Below are 11,411 nucleotides of genomic sequence, written 5' to 3'. Positions count from 1 at the left end.
CATGGTCTTGACCACTTTGTTCCTCCCTCACTTAGTATTCCATGAGCTCAGCCCATTGCTTAGTTGTGGGTCTCTTCATCTGCTTCCATCTGTTTCTGTTAGAGAATTCTAACTTCTCTGGGCTTATGGCCTGTAGGCTGGTTATCCTTTGCTTTGTGTCTGGGATTCACTTATAAGTGAGTACATTCTTTATATGTCTCCCTGGGTCTGGGTTATCTCACTCAAGATTTTTTTCTAGTTCGGTCCATTTGCCTGCAAATTTAAAGATGTCATTATCTCTTACTGTGGAGTAGTACTCCATTTTGTAGATGAACTACATTTTCTTTATCCATTCTTCAGTTGAGGATCATTTTGAGGGAGCTGCAGGCTGCATTCCTGCCACCCAGTTCCTGGCCGCCTGGCTAGCTTATGCCCCAAAATAACAACACACAAACCGTATTCATATAAACACTGCCTGGCCCATTATATCTAGCCTCTTCTTGGCTAACTCTCATATCTTGCTTAACCCATTTCTAATAATCTGTGTAGCACCATGAGGTGGTGTCTTACAGGGAAAGATTCAGTATGTTGGACCTGGTGGCTGGCTCCATTGCATCTGGCTCACTTCCCTTCTTCCCAGCATTCTGTTCTGTTTACTCCACCCACCTAAGGGCTGGCCTATCAATTGGGCCAAGGCTGTTTCTTTATAACCAATGAGAGTAACACATAGACAGATCATCATTTCCTCCATCAGAGCATCCAGGTTGTTTCCAGGTTCTAGATATTATGAATAATGTTGCTATGAACATAGTCAAAAAAATGTCCTTGTGGGTTGTGTGTGCCTCATTTGGGCATATACCCAAGAATAATATTGCTGGGTCTTGAGGTATATTGATTCCAAATCTTAGCCATTCTGCCAGGTGTAAGATGATATCTAAGAGTTGTTTTGATTTGCATTTTCTTAATGGCTAAGGATGTTGAGCAATTCTTAAGTGTCTTCTGGCCATTGAGATTTTTCTGTTGAGAATTCTCTGTTTCGATATGTACCCTACTTTAATTTGGAATATTTAGTATTTTGATGTCTAATTTATTGATTTTTCTGTGTGTATTTTGGAGATCAGCCTTTGTCATATGTGGGGTTGGTGAAGACCTTTTCCCATTCTGTAGGCAGCCACTTTGTCTTATTGACTATGTCCTTTGCTTTACAGAAGCTTCTCAGTTTCAGGAGGTTCCATTTATTCATTGTTGTTTTCAGTGTTTGTGCTACTGGTATTATATTTAGGAAGTGGTCTCCTGTGCTAGTGCATTCAAGTCTACTTCCTTCTTTCTCTTCTATGAGGTCCACTGTGGATGGATTTATGTTGAGGTCTTTGATCCATTTGGGCTTGAGTTTTATGCATGGTGAGAAAAATGGATTTATTTATACTCTTCTACATGTTGACATCTAGTTATGCCAGCATCATTTAGTGAAGATGCTTTCTTTTTTCCATTTTAAAATTTTAGCTTCTTTGTCAAAAATCAGGTTTTCATAGGTATTTGGATTAATATCAGTGCCTTTGATTAAATTCCATTGGTTCACCTATTTGTTTCTATGCCAATACTCTGCTGTTTTCACTGCTTTACCTTGATGTCAGGGATGGTGATGCCTCCAGATGTCCCTTTATTATATAGAGTTGTTTCTGGTATCCTGGATTTTTTTCCCTCCATATAAAATTTAGTGTTGTTCAAAAAATCCTAAAAAGGATTGTGCTGGGATTTTGACGGGTATTGCACTGAATCTGTAAATTGCTTTTGGTAAGATTACCATTTTTACTATGTTAATCCTACTCATCTATGAGCATGGAGATCTTTCCATTTTCTGATATCCTCTGCAATTTTGTTCTTCGAAGTCTTAAAGTTCTTGTCATACAGGCTTTTCATCTCTTTGGTTAGAGTTACCCAAGATATTTCATGCTGTTTGTGGCTATTGTGAAATGTAATGTTTCTCTGATTTCTGTCTCAGGGTGTTTATTATCTGTATATAGGAGGACTACTAATTTTTTGAGTTAATCTTGTATCCTGCCACATTACTGAAGGTGTTTATCAGTTGCAGGAGTTCCACATCTATTCAATATAGTACTCAAAGCCCTAGTTAAAGCAATAAGACAATAAACGAAGATCAATGAAATACAAATCGGAAAGGAAGAAATCAAACTTTCACTATTTGCTGATCATAGGATAGTATATTATGTGACCTCTTTTATGGTTCTTATTCCTTCTGCTATCTGTTCTCTTGTTTTGTATATTCAGATTAATTTAACCTCTAAAAGCTAACCCCAAGGGATTGGCCACAATAGTAGTAAGTTCTATATTACTACCAAGTTTAACTGTGTTCTTTGCTCCTCTACCTGAAAACAGTTTTTAAAGAGCTTTAAAGGTAAGGACTCAGTTGTGTGCATTTGCAGTCAGGTGGAAAGCTATTATCAAATGTCAAATGTGGGCATCTGGGGAAACCTTGAGTGAATGTATATTACTGACAAAAAACAGTGTCTCACAACCATGGGAATTAGCAAAGTCATCCTCAGTTGAGCCTCAGAGCCATGATAAAACCTCCTTCTGGTTCAGGTATTAGTGTTTAACAATGAATGACCAATGAGCACAAAAACTAGCAACTGTAATTTTTCTTCAGGTTGCAGGCTGACTGCAATCAAATACTGCTCTCCTACAGAGATTCTACCCAAACTAGCCAATTCCTCCTCTGATACTAGCTAACTTCCTCCCTGGGCTCTACAAAATGAACTTGATGTAGATCCAGGTTGTTTTTTTTTTAAGTTTTTTTTTTTTATTAACGAATGAATGAATTAATTTTTACTTAAAAATTTTCATCTCCTCCTCTCCTCCCATTTCCCTCCCCCTTCCCCATTCCCCTCCGGCTCCCTCTCCAGTCCAAAGAGCCCTGTGGGAAGTCCAAGGTCCTCCCTCTCCATCCAGGTCTAGGAAGGTAAGCATCCCACAAAGACTAGGCTCCCATAAAGCCATTATATACAGTAGGATCAAAACCCAGTGCCATTGTCCTTGGCTTCTCAGTCAGTCCTTCTTGTCCCATACATTCAGAGAGTCCGGAGTGATCACATGCTCCATCAGTCCCAGTCCAGCTTGCCTTGGTGAGCTCCTATTAGATCAGCGATCCAGGTTGTTTTGTAGTTGGTGCTACTTCATCAGAGGAGCATGATTCATCTGATCCCAGGTTTTCTGTATGTGTGTCTGTCCTTTCCTCTTTCCTCACTGCCCCAGTCAGGTTTCCAGGACCAACCCATGCAGAACATAATTGTCAAGTGGTCAGATGTGAAATCTTTTTTTTCAAGTTTTAATTATTTTAAATTTGATTTTATCTTCTATCTACAGTTCTCTGTCCTTTGCCCCCTCTTCTCAGCCCACCCCATCCACTCCTTCTAAAGGGTAAGGGCTCCCATTGGAAGTCAACAAAATTTGGCACATTAAGTTGGGACAGGACCAAGCCTCTCCCCTTGGCACTAAGGATGAACATGGCATCCCACCATGGAAATTGGCTCCAATAAGCTAGCTCATGCACCAGGGATATATCCTATTCCTACTGCCAGGTGCCTCACAGACAGTCCAAGCTACAGCGCTGTCTCTCACATATGGAGGGCCTGGTTTGGTCCAACGGAGGCTCCACAGCTGTTGGTCTAGAGTTCATGAGTTTTTACAAACTTGGTTCAGCAGTCTTTGTAGATTTCTCCATCAGGATCTTGACCTCACTTGCTCATATAATCCCTTCTGTCTTTCTTTGACTGGATTCCTGTAGCTCGGCCTGGACCTTTGTTGTGGACCTCTGCATCTGGTTCCATCAGTTGCTGGATGAAGGCTCTATGATGATAGTTGGGGTATTCACCAATCTGATTACAGGGGAAGGCCTGTTCGGGATCCATCCCCACTTTTTCTAGAAGTCACCCTTGAGGATTCTTGGCAATTTCCTTAGCGCCAGATTTCTCCCTAGCCTGAAATTCTATAGGTCCTGTGAATTTTTTCAAATGCCATTATGCTGAAATCAATAGAACTCACAACTTAATTCCTTCTACTGATACTGGCAGATTTTGTGGTTTGATGGGTACCCTTGGAGGGATTCTAGGTTCTTGTATACCAGAATAAGGAATTGGAAAGAAATATGTGGTTAGTAGTCAAAGCAAGGACAAATAATAATAAAAAAAGAAGATATACTCTAAGGAATAAAGTGGGCCAGAGAAGGGAAAACTTTAGAAGCTCAATGGCTATAACTGTGCAAAGAGTTGAGGCCTTTCTTTTTAAATGTTACATAATCAGGATTTTGGACTATTCTTATTGCTTGGATTTTTGAGTGATTTGCCTAGCACAGACTTTCTTGTGTATGGTGTATCTGTTGCATGTATCAAGTATCTCATTAACATCCTAAATCTCTACCTCTTGGTGTGCATTTTAATATCTTAATGGGTCATAAGTTACTTTCAGATACACTGAACTGTTTCTACAACCATAGCAGTGACTGGAGCTAATTATAATTGCCCTTAGGGAAAAGATGTTTTATCTTTGAATAAGGGATTCTGCACATCATTTTCTGTCTTATATTTTTGCCTTATTACCTTCAAAAATTCTTCTAGACATATAATTTTACTTTTTTTTTCGGGGCATTGCACAATGAAGACTAGGGAGATTCATTCTTTTAAACTGCCTATAATGAGGCAAATGTTTGGGAAAGGAGAGCATATATGACTGGTGAGAATGAGAAGGGTGAGTTGGGGGCACACAGAACACAGCATTCTAAGAAACTGCATGCTCTTTTCCCTCTGTGAGCTGTCACCTGTGCACTTGTAAGCTAATAATTATGCACAACAGCATCTGAATGCTGCTATTATCCACATGACAAGATGAATGAATCTTCTGTCTATTAGAGATGAACTCACATGAATCTTCTGTCTATTAGAGATGAACTCACAGCATGGGCATAAGGGAGTCTTTAAGTTTTAAGCTCTGAGTTAAGTAGATTCTTTGACTCAGTAATGAAGATGAGGGTAATCATTTAACTATAGTATTAACAGTACTGGCAGATACATGAGGAACACTGCACATTTTTCTTTCTTGAGGTGAAATCTCATACCCAATTTTATGGAGATGAATATGAAGATGATGAGGGAAGAATTATATTAAATATTTTATAGTTAGTCAAAAAAGTCAACCAGCTTAAATCAGCAATGAGATAAAGACCTCATAATCCCTATAATCTCTAATATCAAAACTATATATACAAGAACCATAACACACTTTGCATTGCAACTCTAGTGTTGAGGATACTTAGACTCTCTTCTCATCCTCTAGTAACTTCTTGAAGAAATTGGTAAGAGGATATACCTGGAAATTTCATTTTTATGAGTTTTTTTTATTAGCAATAGATTATGTGTGTTTGCATATTCTGGAAATACTGGTTTCTGATGTGTGACTATTCTTTTAAAATCAAAGTTATAGCTTTTGGATGGAGTCAGATTAATACCGTTGCTTTTGAAAAGCAACTGTCATAGTTGGACTCTGGCAGGTTTCTTTGCTAGGGAGATGCACATTTAATATTAATTTTATTCTTCAGGTCAAATTTGGAAAGGTTAAATTATCTCTGTGACAACAAATAATAAAGCAGACATATTCTAGGAGGTAGTTATGTTAGGGTATGAACAAAGAGAGTGTGACTACAATGTCCCCCAAAGTGACAGAAATGGGACAATAATATTGCCTGATGCAATACTTTGGAGTGTCTTGTTGAGTGGGGCAAAACCCCTGCATCTTGTTTTTTGCCATGTACTTTTTTTTTATATATTGATCTCATCCTTGTAATCCAGTTTTCCTTGTTCTTTCTTAGAAGAGTCTCCTTCTTGTTAACTTAATGCTTCTACCTTCAACCTGAGATGGGGATCAAACTGTCTCTACTGAGTGTAAACATTTCTTCCACTGTTCTGATTGTGCAACTCCTTTTTCCCCCAAAAAACACTACATTATGCCTATGCATTGGCCTCTTATGTCCTACCTGGCCACTGTAGGGATAAGCCCTCCCCTTGGGGGCGGGCTGCCCTCGGGCGTATGTTTACTGATAAATTGGGCACACAGATGCTGCGCACCCCTTCCTGCCTCCGCCGGGTACTCCGCTGGAACCTTGGTTTCGTGAGTCCGGTTTTGTTATTAAACTTGTTCAAATACCTAGTATCATTGGTGCTCATTAATCCAACCGCCGCATTTTGTGGGAGTGTCATATATCAATCTGTTGATTTCATTGGTTAAGCAATAAAAGAACTCCTTGGCCCTGATAGGTTAAAAGATAGATGGGAGGAGGAAACAGAATAAAATTCTGGGCAAAGGAAAAAGTGAGGTCAGACTCTGCTCTGCTCCCGGAGAGACCGGACAGCTCTGCTCTCTGGAGCAGAGACACCATGATGGATGGAGGCTAGACTCTTCCCGGTAAGCGCACCTTGGGGTGCTTACACACATCATTAGAAATGGGCTAGTCCAGGTGCGAGAATTAGCCTGTAAGGGTTAGAGTTCATGGGCCAAGCAGTTCTTAAATAAATACAGTTTGTGTGTTGTTATTTCGGGCCTGAGCTAGCCAAGCGGCCGGGGTGTTGGGGACGCAGCCCCGCCGCTCTTATTTCAACGCGCCCCCATGTCAGCTTGAAGCAATCTTAGAGGATGGCGTCCCCTCTCCCAACAGAGTTTGCCCTCAGGGTTAGGGACATCTTTTAGTGGTTGGTTTGGGGTTGAGGGGATGGGGAGATGTTTTATGAAATTAGGGGTATGTTAATAAAAAAAAGGGGGATTAACTGGTTTGATGGGATGATTGGTATTTGTGAGTTACTGTTTTTAGAAAATTGTATTGGTACTGTTTCCTGTATATTGACATATTAAATATTGAATGTGAGTGTTCCTACCTCTATTTTTGTATAAGAGTATGCTTATATTGTATTGATACATCTACCATATCACAATGTACATTTCTACCTCTGATACTATTTATGTAATAACATTGTTTTCATTTGATATGTAATGACATTGTTTACAGATGAAGATCATTGTCTTCATGTATTGCACAGTTGTTTATTCTTTTAGTCTTCAAGTTAGATAGGTATTGAGAATTTTATGTTGGTCATGTTTATTTTTAGGTTAATAAGGTATTCTAGATACATAGAGATTATATTTAGTATAGATAGTATAATCTTCAGCCTCTTTAAAGAGCTGTAGAAAATGGCCTTTAAGCTAACCTATAATTCTGTGCCGAGACACAATTACTTCTGGCGACGCCACTCTACTCCCGAGAGAACGTTGAGCACCAAAGACACTCCACTGGGAGTTTGTCTTCTTGGCAGAATTGGCCTTTGGGTTAAGAAAAGCCCATACCTCATCTACTGACAAAGATATGAAACAGGATTGTCTTATCTTGCCAAGACAGGGTAGGATAATTCTAAGAAAATTCCTTACATTTGATAATGATATGTCAGTTATGCTAGGCCTTAGCCAAAGTTGGTTGACTCAACATTGCGAACGAGAATTTGGGTGATTGCCCAGGTAGTCTGTTGTCTCTGTCATCTATGGCACGTTTTGGATATCTCTCATTTGTTAAGTAATATTTATTCCCTTCTCGGATCTTTGACGGAGTTGAAGATTATATAATTGTAATTACTCTCTACATTATTTAGACTCCTTGAGATAGAATGTCTGGCAAAACTTTCGTTCTCAATATTGTTTGTTATATCTATTATTTATTATTATTGTTTATAGTTGTATTTAGGTTAGTTCTGTCTTATTTAGACAAAAAGAGGGAGATGTAGGGATAAGCCCTCCCCTTGGGGGCGGGCTGCCCTCGGGCGTATGTTTACTGATAAATTGGGCGTGCAGATGCTGCGCACCCCTTCCTGCCTCCGCTGGGTACTCCGCTGGAACCTTGGTTTCGTGAGTCTGGTTTTGTTATTAAACTTGTTCAAATACCTAGTATCATTGGTGCTCATTAATCCAACCGCCGCAGGCCACACTCCTAGGTACTGCCTCATCTTTATTTTCTGAACTATCACAGAGCGTACAAATGGCCCTAGTAGATTCTTCTGTCTGAAACTTCACGTCAGGTGTCCATTGTTCAGATTTGTCTGAACATTCTTATCTTTCAAGCTCCCATAGATTATTCATCCCATTGAGCTTTAAGGATGTAACAGGTTTTTTTTTCAACCCAATGTTCAAATGTCAGTCTATTACTTCTCCAAAACACATGGTAAGGCCTGTCATGGAAAATTCTTCTGGTCTAGTACCAATTTTTATCTTAGCGTTTCTATTAATTTAAGAAAACAACGTAACCAAAAGCAACTTGGGGGAGGAAATGGTTTATTTCAGCATATAGATCCATATTACAGTTCATCATTGAGGGACTTCATCACTGAGGCACGGGCTTGGTCAGAGAATGTGAAGCACTGGCATTTTCCTTATGGCTTTCACAGGCTACTTTCTTAGAGCATACAGGATCACTTGCCCAATGGAGGCACCACCCACAAAGACCTGAGTCTTCCCATAGCAATCATCAAGCAAGAAACTGTGCTTGTCTTCAGGAAATTCTTACAGGTGTATTTTCTCAGTTGTGCATCCTTCTTTACCAATGACTCTAGTTTGTGTCTGCTTGATATAAAAGAAACCAGCCTACCAGGAACAGCAGGAAATGATTGAGCTGTCTTGAACAGCAACAGCAAAGCTATCAGTAACATCATGTTCAGATTCAGGGTTTTATTTCTACCACATGAGCTACCACGTGATGCTAACCATGCCCCAGGATCTGTGATCCAGGAAATGACTTACCAATTTTCTTCTTGACTGTGAAGTCTCTGACCCTGGTTAAATGGCTCCAAGAACCTGAAAATTTTTATAAAATTTACATCTTCAATTATTTTCTCCTTCTGATTTCTTCCTCTTCACCCCTTCTTTCTTCCTGTTTTCCCTCTCTACCAAAACCAATGAGACTAACAACTACAGGGTTGTCTGCTGTCCTCAAGCACATGACTCTCCTAGGCCTCACCTAAGAATGTCTATTCATTTAGACACCTAATTATGTTGTGGACTTCTTGAAGACTGAGGCATGTCTTAGAATCCATTTGTTTTCACTCAGATCACTGAATATTGGACCCTGGATACTTTTGACTGCACAAATAATGGATGACAAAATGTTTATAAATGAGTAAATAAGCAAGCAGCAAGTAAACAGTAATATAAGTAGCTAATTAGTCTCTGTCAAAATTGAAAAAAATAGTAGCTTTTAGAAATATATTTCACTTTCACTAAAGCTTCAAGATTTAGGTGTTTTTGTTAATAAGACCATCCACAGAAGAGATATGAAACTCATAAGCACCAATCAGGAAGCTTAGGGATATAACATTTAGTGTTGAAGGAAAAATTATCTCATTCATGAGCAAAAGTCAACTGAATTGGCAACTGTGGGATATGGGAAATGTTTATTCATCCCTAACATGTGTGCTTATGTGTAGAATCTTCAGTGGATGAAGCTTCTTCTGAAGAGTTATAAGCACACAAATCTTAAGAGTCTAATGCTGACTTCTGAATAGTCCAGAATTTCATACCTAATTTACATCCTACCATTCTTAGGCAACTATAGCTACAACTATCTAGTCTTAAACTCCATGAGAAACCCAAGAAGGATATAATATTATCTGAGTAAACAGAAAGTACAGAGGAAAAAACTTCCAGAACTAAGAAATGATAGAAACAGCTGACTGGGCAGTCACCCAAGTTTCCTCTGTAATATTGGCACATCCATCATCAGCCTACAGGCCTAGAATATCTGACAGACTTTTCTGTGAAGTAACAATTTTAAAGGACTGTACTACTTTGTCTTGACAAAGTCTAGCAGTCACTTTCTTTTGTGTTCTGCTTGTCCCATTTGGACATTTTGTCAGCAGTTGAGGCAAGGGAAGTTTATTTCCCAGTGACTAACTTTTGCCACAAAGAAAGCAAACTCTATATGGTATTTCTTTGATCAAGTATATTGATGCTGTCAGGAGCAGACATGTTTCATTGTCATAGAAAAGCATTATATTATTAAAACATCTTAAATGCCATATTCTGTTTGCCTTTGATGTGTGTGAAGACTATCTATCTATCTATCTATCTATCTATCTATCTATCTATCTATCTATCATCTATCTATATCTATTTAACCTTGAAAACATACTTAATATGTCAAAAAGTTTGATTATTATAGATGACTAAATGCTAATCTGTACTTCTTAATTGTATATTATATTTTAAAATGAGCTGCATAAATACAATAAATACCCCATGTTTGACACATATAAGGGAGATATTCCAATGGAATTTTTTAGGGTTGGAGCAGTGATACTATTTGTTTTCCAGTTATTCTCCATTTACCTCCAGACATTTGTAGAGATAGATACCTTGAAAAAAAGCAGTGTTGGCTAATCTCTCTGTGTATGGTCTAGTGCTTAAGAAAACACTTGTACAATATAGGCATTCTGCACATTCTGTTGAAGCATTGTTATTAAAAGAGTAGCTGTAAACCTTGTGAAAAATCAAAAATTGATTTGGGATAGACTTTGAATAGGTGCCTGGTGCTCATGCTGCTTCATGCCTTGGAGAATGAGTAGGTCTCTTTCAATTTTTCTTCTCTGTCTTCCTTTCTCTCATTTCCCCCTTCCAACATAGCAGCGCAGTCTGTGTTGTTAAATAGCAGAAAGCAGTGTTATGATTTTTAAAAGACATCTACTATAAGAAGGATCTGAGTTTTCTAGCAAACCTGCACTCACTGCTGCTGCAGCTTCTTCTTCCCTTTCACTGTGTTAATGATTTTTCATCATGCTGTGTACCATAGGAAAATAATTTAAAAGTCTGCATGCCCATCCTTCTTTCTGCTTTGCCTCAGCAGGATCTAGAGCAGGACAGGACTTTCTCTCTTCATTATCACCTTGTCATTCAGTTACCCCTTGTCTGAGCTCAGGTCACCAGGTGGATGGAGGAGCTGAGTGCAGGGATTGAAGTGCTAATGAGGAGACAGTGTTCAAGCATGGACCTTGTACTCCCTTAGTCTCCATGGAAAATGGTGACAGTGAGAGGCCATCTTTTTTCTTACTGCTGAATTCATTTGAATTTCAATGCTGCTGTTTTGTGGGTAAGTAGAATCTAAAGTTTTAGTTCCAAGAACTACATGGTCCCTGGAAGAGGAAAACTGATCAATCATTAGGTCTGTGCAGGAGATTCTTTATGAAAAGAATTATACACTTTCTCGTTGGGGAATTGTTTTAAAGAGCAATGCATAACAATCAATCTGCTATAAAAATTCAAGTTTCTGTTGAGCAAATACTGTTATAACTCATCAAACATTTAATGTCTGGTAATAACTCAAGCATTTAATG

Source organism: Alexandromys fortis, unplaced genomic scaffold (assembly GCF_014885135.2).
Source record: "Alexandromys fortis isolate MF-2015 unplaced genomic scaffold, M_Fortis_MF-2015_v1.1 scaffold_166, whole genome shotgun sequence".
Classification (NCBI taxonomy): Eukaryota; Metazoa; Chordata; class Mammalia; order Rodentia; family Cricetidae; genus Alexandromys; species Alexandromys fortis.
The sequence above is the reverse complement of the archived record's forward strand: the minus strand, read 5'-3'. Positions refer to the sequence as shown.